The sequence below is a fragment of the Mus pahari genome, chromosome 14 (genome assembly GCF_900095145.1).
Source record: "Mus pahari chromosome 14, PAHARI_EIJ_v1.1, whole genome shotgun sequence".
Classification (NCBI taxonomy): Eukaryota; Metazoa; Chordata; class Mammalia; order Rodentia; family Muridae; genus Mus; species Mus pahari.
Window position 1 is genome coordinate 40,077,062 of NC_034603.1, and position 7,789 is coordinate 40,084,850.

A 7,789-nucleotide genomic window follows, 5' to 3' on the forward strand; every position below is an offset into this window, starting at 1 on the left:
GCAGAGGGAGGCGTTTGCAGATTTCAGTGCTTGGCACCAGCCGTCTATGGAGAAGACTGGACCCTGGTACCTCATCGCTCGCCAGCCCGTTGGCGCTGCTCTGGTCGTCAGTACCGTGCAGGGTGTGCCGGTCATTCAGCCAGCTTAAGCGTGAGGACCCTTTGTGTACTCTCACCTGCTCTCTCCTGGACTCTGGAATGTCCCAGATGAAAAACACCAGCCTGTAGGATTCTCAGGCTTCTCTCTCCAAAGCGTTCTCCTTCTCATCCCTATCCCGGAGGGGCGTCTCCTACAGGCGATGACCGAGCCCTGAGCCACCGCGGTCTTCTCACCTCCAAGATCCGCTGGCTTCCTCCTAGCGTTAGCCCTACTCTAGACATAGAACCCATTTCCTTCCTCGTGCCATCTCCCACCCAGCGCATCCTAGGCGCTCTACAGGGACCGCTAAGGAAGGCGGTCGCTGTCCTCGCAGACCGAACGACTTTTATCCTCCAGCGAACGCGCTTGCGCAGCCGGCGGTCTTTGCCCCAGGCGCAGGTAGTTGCTGCTGCCCACTTACCGACCACCTTGCTAGTGTCATTTTATGGTGGGAGACGGGGCCTTAGAAAAGAGGGGGCATAATCCTGCCAACCACGAGAGAGGTATTCGTTCATTCATTAATCCTCCCCTTAACAGACCTGTGTGTAGTACCTGCTGTGCTAAGCCCTGTTTGGGACACCAACACAAGAGGGTGCAATGACATTATTGACGCCTCGGTGACTTCTTTCTCTCTTTTGCCTGCCTCTCATTCTCCTTTGGGGAGTCTTACCCATGCACCACAGACTACTTGACACATGGCTGAGTCCAGATTCCTGTACAGTCAACTCTCACCACTGATCAAGATGCTGTCTAATTGCTGACGAGGTTAGCATGTGTGGGCCTAGGATGGCTGCTTCTGTTCTAAGCATGGAAACCATTGGCGTACTCTAAACTATATACAGAGACCGACTATTAGCACGGCATTTACCTGTGTGTTAGGTGTTGCAAGCAATCGAGGTGAAGTAAAGGATAGGTTATATGCAATTGCTACGAATCATGCAGACTAACCTCTCCTACCACTTCTCCACCCCTAGCCCTGCCACCACTACCAAGTAAGAACTACTGAATTCCCCACCTTCTCAGCCTGTGAATGTCGGAGGCCCTAAAACAGAGCACACATTTGTAACGAGATTTTGACTCTGTTCCTGTGACCTGTCTGTCACCTTGCCCTCAAGTCTGCAACTGCAGTCTTCAGGCCCTCTCTATTTTGGGTCTGTTTGTTTGCATCTATGGGGCCCTGGGCCCATCCCTTCCCCCAAGGCAATTAAAACTAGAGTTCCTGCTTTGATTTGTTTGTGTGGGTGTATGTTTCAAGACTCCATGTGTATGTGTATTTTGCTTGCATGTGTGTGTGTGTGTGTGTGTGTGTGTGTGTGTGTGTGTGTGTGTGTTAACATATAAGGGGTTGTGAGACCAGGAAGATCCTGGGGGAGGAGCACTACCAGAGGTGGAAAGACAGCAATAGGATCCATAATGTGACTTAAAAGTAGACGGGAGGACTGCCTAGGGAGTGAAGGGAGCCATGGGATGAGGCACAGAGAAGGCAACAGGGGAAGGGACAAACAGAAACAAATGGCACACATGCATGAAGATGCCACATTGAAACCCAGTACCCTGAATGCTAACCTAAAAATCAGTCAAATGTAAACTTCAAAAAGCAGTTTATCCAAGGTAATTCAGGGATATCAGAAACTAGTGTCCCAACAGCAAAACACAAGTCAGTGAAGAGTTTATACCAGGTTCAGGGACAAGAAGACTACCACACAGCTTTGACATGGGTGCTGTGAACAAAACTCGGGTACTTAAGCTTGAGCAGTAAACGCTTTACTGAGCCATCTCTCCAGCACCCCATACCCCACCTTGCAAGGGATTTTCATCCACGAGTGCACTCCATTTACCAAAGGGATGCTCCATCTGTGTCCTGCTCCACAACTAAGTCTGGCTGCACATCACATTGCATTCGAACAAGGGCAGACTTTTTTTTTTTTTTTAAATGAGCTTTCATGACAACTTATAAAGCACGTAAGTTACATTGCATCTCTAGAATCTTGATGGTTCTATGACCACATCAGTAACCTTGCCTCGGGGTGAGCTCTGTACTCAATGTCTTTTTAAAGATTTTACATTTATTTTAATTACATGTACATGTGTGTTGGCATGCGTGAGTGTGCGCACATGTGCCCAAGGAGGCAGAAGAAGTGTCAGGTTCCCCCTGGAACTTGAATAACAGATGCTTGTGAGCCACCCAAAGTGGATGGGAACTAAATGGGGGTTCTCTGAAGAGTGGCAAGCATTCTTAACTGCTGAGCCATCTCTCCAGCCACACACTCTCAACTGAAAATAATAGCTCTCAAAATATGAATTCAAACATTAAGATGCATTTATTGAACTCACAAATTGTTAACGGAAAAGAATACTCATGGTGCACATAAAATTGTTTTGGGGTCATACAGTTATACAGTATGATCATCTTTTGCCTCCTGCTGAATCATTTCAAACCATTTTAATCTTAAGACTAACATACCAAAAGTCTACTGTTAGTACAAGAGTTTTAGAATAAAGTCCTTCACCAGTTTAGCCCCAACTTCAAAGTGTAGCCTTTACTCTGTGGTCCAAACAACATCAACATTAAAGTTTTGAAAATGTACCAATCAAAGGGTGGATTTCTTTTTTTTTTTAAGATTTATTTATTATATATGTAAGTACACTGTAGCTGTCTTCAGACACTCCAGAAGAAGGAGTCAGCTCTTGTTCAGGATGGTTGTGAGCCATCATGTGGTTGCTGGGATTTGAACTCTGCACCTTTGGAAGAGCAGTCAGGTGCTCTTATCCACTGAGCCATCTCACCAGCCCCAAAGGGTAGATTTCTTACAAAGAGGGATGTGACAAAAACAGGGATGAGAATGCTCCAGGACGCGGTGAGGCAGCAGGTGCACTTCTCCAAAGACGATCTCCAAACCAGAAACCCAGCCAGCAAAAGCTTTCAGCTCCACAAAACACCAAATACAAAGCAAATCAGACCGGGAACAAACAAAATTGATGGCTTATTAAACCATCCACTGAGCAGAAGCATCGAAGTGGGAAACTGCCTCTAAAACTGTACCCATTGATTTTACATGGCGGGGCGGGGAGAGTCTCAACAGAGTCAAGAAACCTGATGTTTCCATGAGGCAATCAAAGTCTACTCTGAGAAACCTTACAAATGAACCTCGCTGCTGGAGGGCTCTTGACACTTGATTTCAAACTGTACTACAGAGCCATAGAAACAAAAATGGCAAGGTGGTGACATAAAAACAGATGTGTGTATGGATCCATGGAATGTTCTAGCAGTTACAGTTACTTTATTCTTGACAAAGTTACCAAAAATATCCCTTGGAGAAAAGGCCAGACTTCCACAAACGGTGTTGGGAAAAGTACTAATCTATAGGAGAATGAAACTAGACCCGCCCCCTCTCTGTACAATAAGAAGGTTAAAATGGACTGAAGTCCTAAAAACATGCAACTTTGAAACTACTATAGCAGTGGCTCTCAACCTGTGGGTCATGACCCCTCCAGCAAACCTCTATCTCTTAAAAAAAAAAAAAAATTACAATTCATAACAGTAGCAAAATTACCATTATGAAGTAGTTATGAAAATCATTTTATGGCTAGGGTCACCAGAGCATAAGGAACTTATTAAAGGGCCGCAGCATTAGGAAGGTTGAGAACCACTGTGCTAGATGGATGTGGGAAAAATGAGAAGTCCCTGAGTGAGTGTAGCCCTGAGTGTGCTGCTGACCCAGGACAGTCCTGTCAAAGGACTATAGGCTTAGAGCCAAGGGAAATTAGCAAAACACCCATATACAATCCGTGGTGAAGTCCAGAGAAATGAGAGAGCCTTCCTGTGGAGTCCAGGTGTCAGTGTTGTACAGAAAATGTCCACAGAGGCTTTCTGCCCCCAGTTGTTTATGACCTGAAATCTCCCCACCCCCCACCCCACACCCCACCCCCTGCCAGTGGCTGCTCCTAGCCAGGTCAGCTAAACCTGTCTCCTTGATCCAGACATAGACCATTGATGCTGCTTCCTCATTTACAGGTATGGAATAGCCCTGCCACCTCATCCAGCTAAAGCCAGTGACCTCCCTTCTCTCTTCAAATTTACACAATAAATACACTGAACTTCCAGAGCGCTGGGGCTTCTCCAACAGAAAACCCAGTCTACCTGGTCCCAGCTTTTCTGTGTGTCCACGTAGCTGTCTTTTCTCCATTCTCTCGAAGCCTCAGGTATGACTGTCTGGAGCCAAGCAGGATTCAGCAGAGGAAAACAGAAGGCGGGCATTGTAAGATATAGCCATGGGCAAAGACTTTCCAAGGAGGGCTCCAACAGCTCGGGGAAACTACGGCAAGCGTTGACCAGTGAGACCGCAAGGAATTAAACCGTTTCTGCACTGCGCAGGGAACACTCAGGCAATCTCTGACTCTCTTTCCTTGCTGCTGGGAATGTAAAACATTACAGGGGTGCTGAAGTTGGTAGGTTTCTTAGCAGGTTAAATATACATTTACAGTGGACCCGGGTCTTCTCTTGGGTACTTATCCTCAGGAGAAGCAAACCTGCATTCCTACACACACCTCTGGAGGAATGTCCTTGGCAGCTTATTTATAGCAGTCCCAAAGTAGAAGCAGCCCACAGGTCCCTGTCGGGAGAATGGGTGGATAAACAGGCATATCCACACAGGGGGACTCTCCAGCTATGACGGGGACACATATGCACAGACTGAAACACCACTAAGAGCTCTGAGCTGAATGAAAAGGCCATCTCAGAGGGTCACATATGGTGTCCTTCCATTTATAGAATGTGCCACAAGTGACAAAATTAAAGAGAAGCAAAACAGACCAGTGTTTGCCAGGGGTGAGGTTTGAAGGAAGAATATTACTAGTGGTGGTTTGGGGTTGTTTTTTTTTTAAAAAAAAAAAAAAGACAACTAGAGGGTGACTCTGTGGTAAGCAGTCAGGCTCATGGCCAGATTGTGGTGACCAACACCCAAATCTATATGTGTGATGGAATTCTGAAACACCACACACACACACACACACACACACACACACTTACACACTTACCAACTGCATATGTAAAAACCATCAGATCTAAGCATGGTCCTTAGTTGAGTTGGTAATATTTTATCAATGTCAATTTTGACTTTATTTTTAAATTTTAACTGATATACGAAAACATAAAAGCATCATACAGACTTCTGGCGTATCATGTAAAGTTTCAATGCATGCATACATTGTAGACAAGGTTACTTTTTTATATAATATTAATTTGACCAAATATCTGCTGTTACATCTATGTCGCTTTGATCAAATACAGGCTTATGACCTTTACATTATATTTAAATAAGGCTGCATATGTTTTTAAAAGTTTTATTTCATCTTAATGGGGGACCAAAAAAAGTTCTGTTAAAACCTGACATATACTTTTAGTAATCTACCTAAAATACTTTCTTTTCTTTTTTCTTTTTTTTTTTTTAGATTTATTTATTTATTATATGTAAGTACACTGTAGCTGTCCTCAGCCACTCCAGAAGAGGACATCAGATCTTGTTATGGATGGTTGTGAGCCACCATGTGGTTGCTAGGAATTGAACTCAGGACCTCTGGAAGAGCAGTCAGTGCTCTTTTTTTTTTTTTTAAGATTTATTTATTTATTATATGTAAGTACACTGTAGCTGNCNTCAGNCACTCCAGAAGAGGNNNTCAGATCTTGTTANGGATGGTTGTGAGNCACCATGTGGTTGCTGGGATTTGAACTCCAGACCTTCAGAAGAGCAGTCGGGTGCTCTTACCCACTGAGCCATCTCACCAGCCCCTAAAATACTTTCTATAGTAGGATTAATGCATTGCTTGTCTTTCTTGATAAACCATTGCCAAAACCCCAGTCATTGCCCCTTCTCTTTCATAGGATATTCATTTTATAGTACTTTGTCAACCCAGCCAAAGCATGCTAAGACTGTACTTCCCAAAAGCAGAGTGAAGAGCTACAATAGGCAGAACAACAAATACTTTCCCAAGTCAGGTGATTTCTAAGTATTTGCCAGAGAGATAGAGAGACAGAGAGAGTGAGAGAGAGAGAGAGAGACAGACAGACAGACAGACGAAACCTCAATTGAATTGTCAAGTGATACGACAAGAAAATAAACAAACAGATCTCTGTGGCTAAACATTATATGATTTGGGCTGTATAACTTGGGGAAAGCTCATAGATTTTAGAAAGGCTACTTTAAGAAGTCATCTTTCATTCCTGTGTTTTCATTTCATGGAACTATTTCTCCAATAGCACATTCACACCAGGTCATAAGGCTGGGACAACTTCAGAGACCTGCTTCCAACTAGTGACAGGAAACACCACCCAGTGACCCGGTGGAGATACCCCCAGCCCAGCTGGGCTCCCTGCCCAAGCAAAGGTTACTTTTTATATAATAATAATTTGCCCAAATATGTGCTGCTACCCCTGGGTTACTTTGATTAAATGCACACTTATGATCTCTACATAATGATGACTCAAAGCAAGGAAAATGTTTAAACTTAAATCTTACTGTCACAAGAAGCTTGAAAGCAATATTCCAATTATACACATAATTTTGTTATGGGAAGATCTGAGCGGGGCAATAGATTTTAATAAAATATATTAATGGGACTATTGTTTGTTTCTTGGAGTTGTAGGTAATGAATTCAAGGCCTCATGCTCACCTTTGAGATGTCCTTCCATCCACTAATGGAAGTTTTATGAGTTAAGTAGAATGGAAATACAAAGTAATGAGAAAAAGATTAGCCGGGTGTGGTGGCGCACGTCTTTAATCCCAGCACTCGGGAGGCAGAGGCAGGCGGATTTCTGAGTTCGAGGCCAGCCTCGTCTACACAGTGAGTTCCGGGACAGCCAGGGCTATACAGAGAAACCCTGTCTCAGGGGAAAAAAAAAAAAGATTAAATTACCGTGCTGTTTAGAGTCCTATGAATACATTTTGACTTTTTTTTTTTTTTTTTTTTTTTGAGATAGGGCTTCTCTGTGTAGCCATGGCTGTCCTGGAGCTCACTCTGTAGACCAGGCTGGCCTCGAACTCAGAAATCTGCCTGCTTCTGCCTCCTGAGTGCTGGGATTAAAGGCCTGCGCCACCACACCCGACCTATGAATACATTTTAAAAAGTAAAATATTCAAATTATGTTCACTTAATTAAAAAAGTTTTAGATCGCAGACTGGATGTAGCCATATACACCGTTCATCCCAGCACTCGGGAGGCAGAGGCAGGCAGATCTCTGTGAGTTTGAGGCCAGCGGGTCTACACAGAGAGTTCCAGGCCAGCTGAGGCTACATAATGAGACCCTTTTTGGAATTTTTTTGAAATTGTATTAATTACTTGCATTGTGCCATTGTATGTGCGTGTGTATTCAAGTTCATGTATGAAGCATGTGTGGCAGTCAGAGGACAACTTGCAGGAGTCAGTTCTCTCCTTTCACCACATGGGTCCTGGGGATTGAACACGGGCTGTTAAACTGAGCCATTTTGCTGGCTCATTTAAGTTTATTTTAACAGTTGGATAAAAACTAGAAAAAAATACATATCTGTATCAGTCAGGATTCTGTTTGAGCTGATAGGATATAGGCTATGAAGAATTTATTAAATAGGTATGTGTTAGCTGGTCAGTAGTAGCACATGACTTTAATCCCAGCACT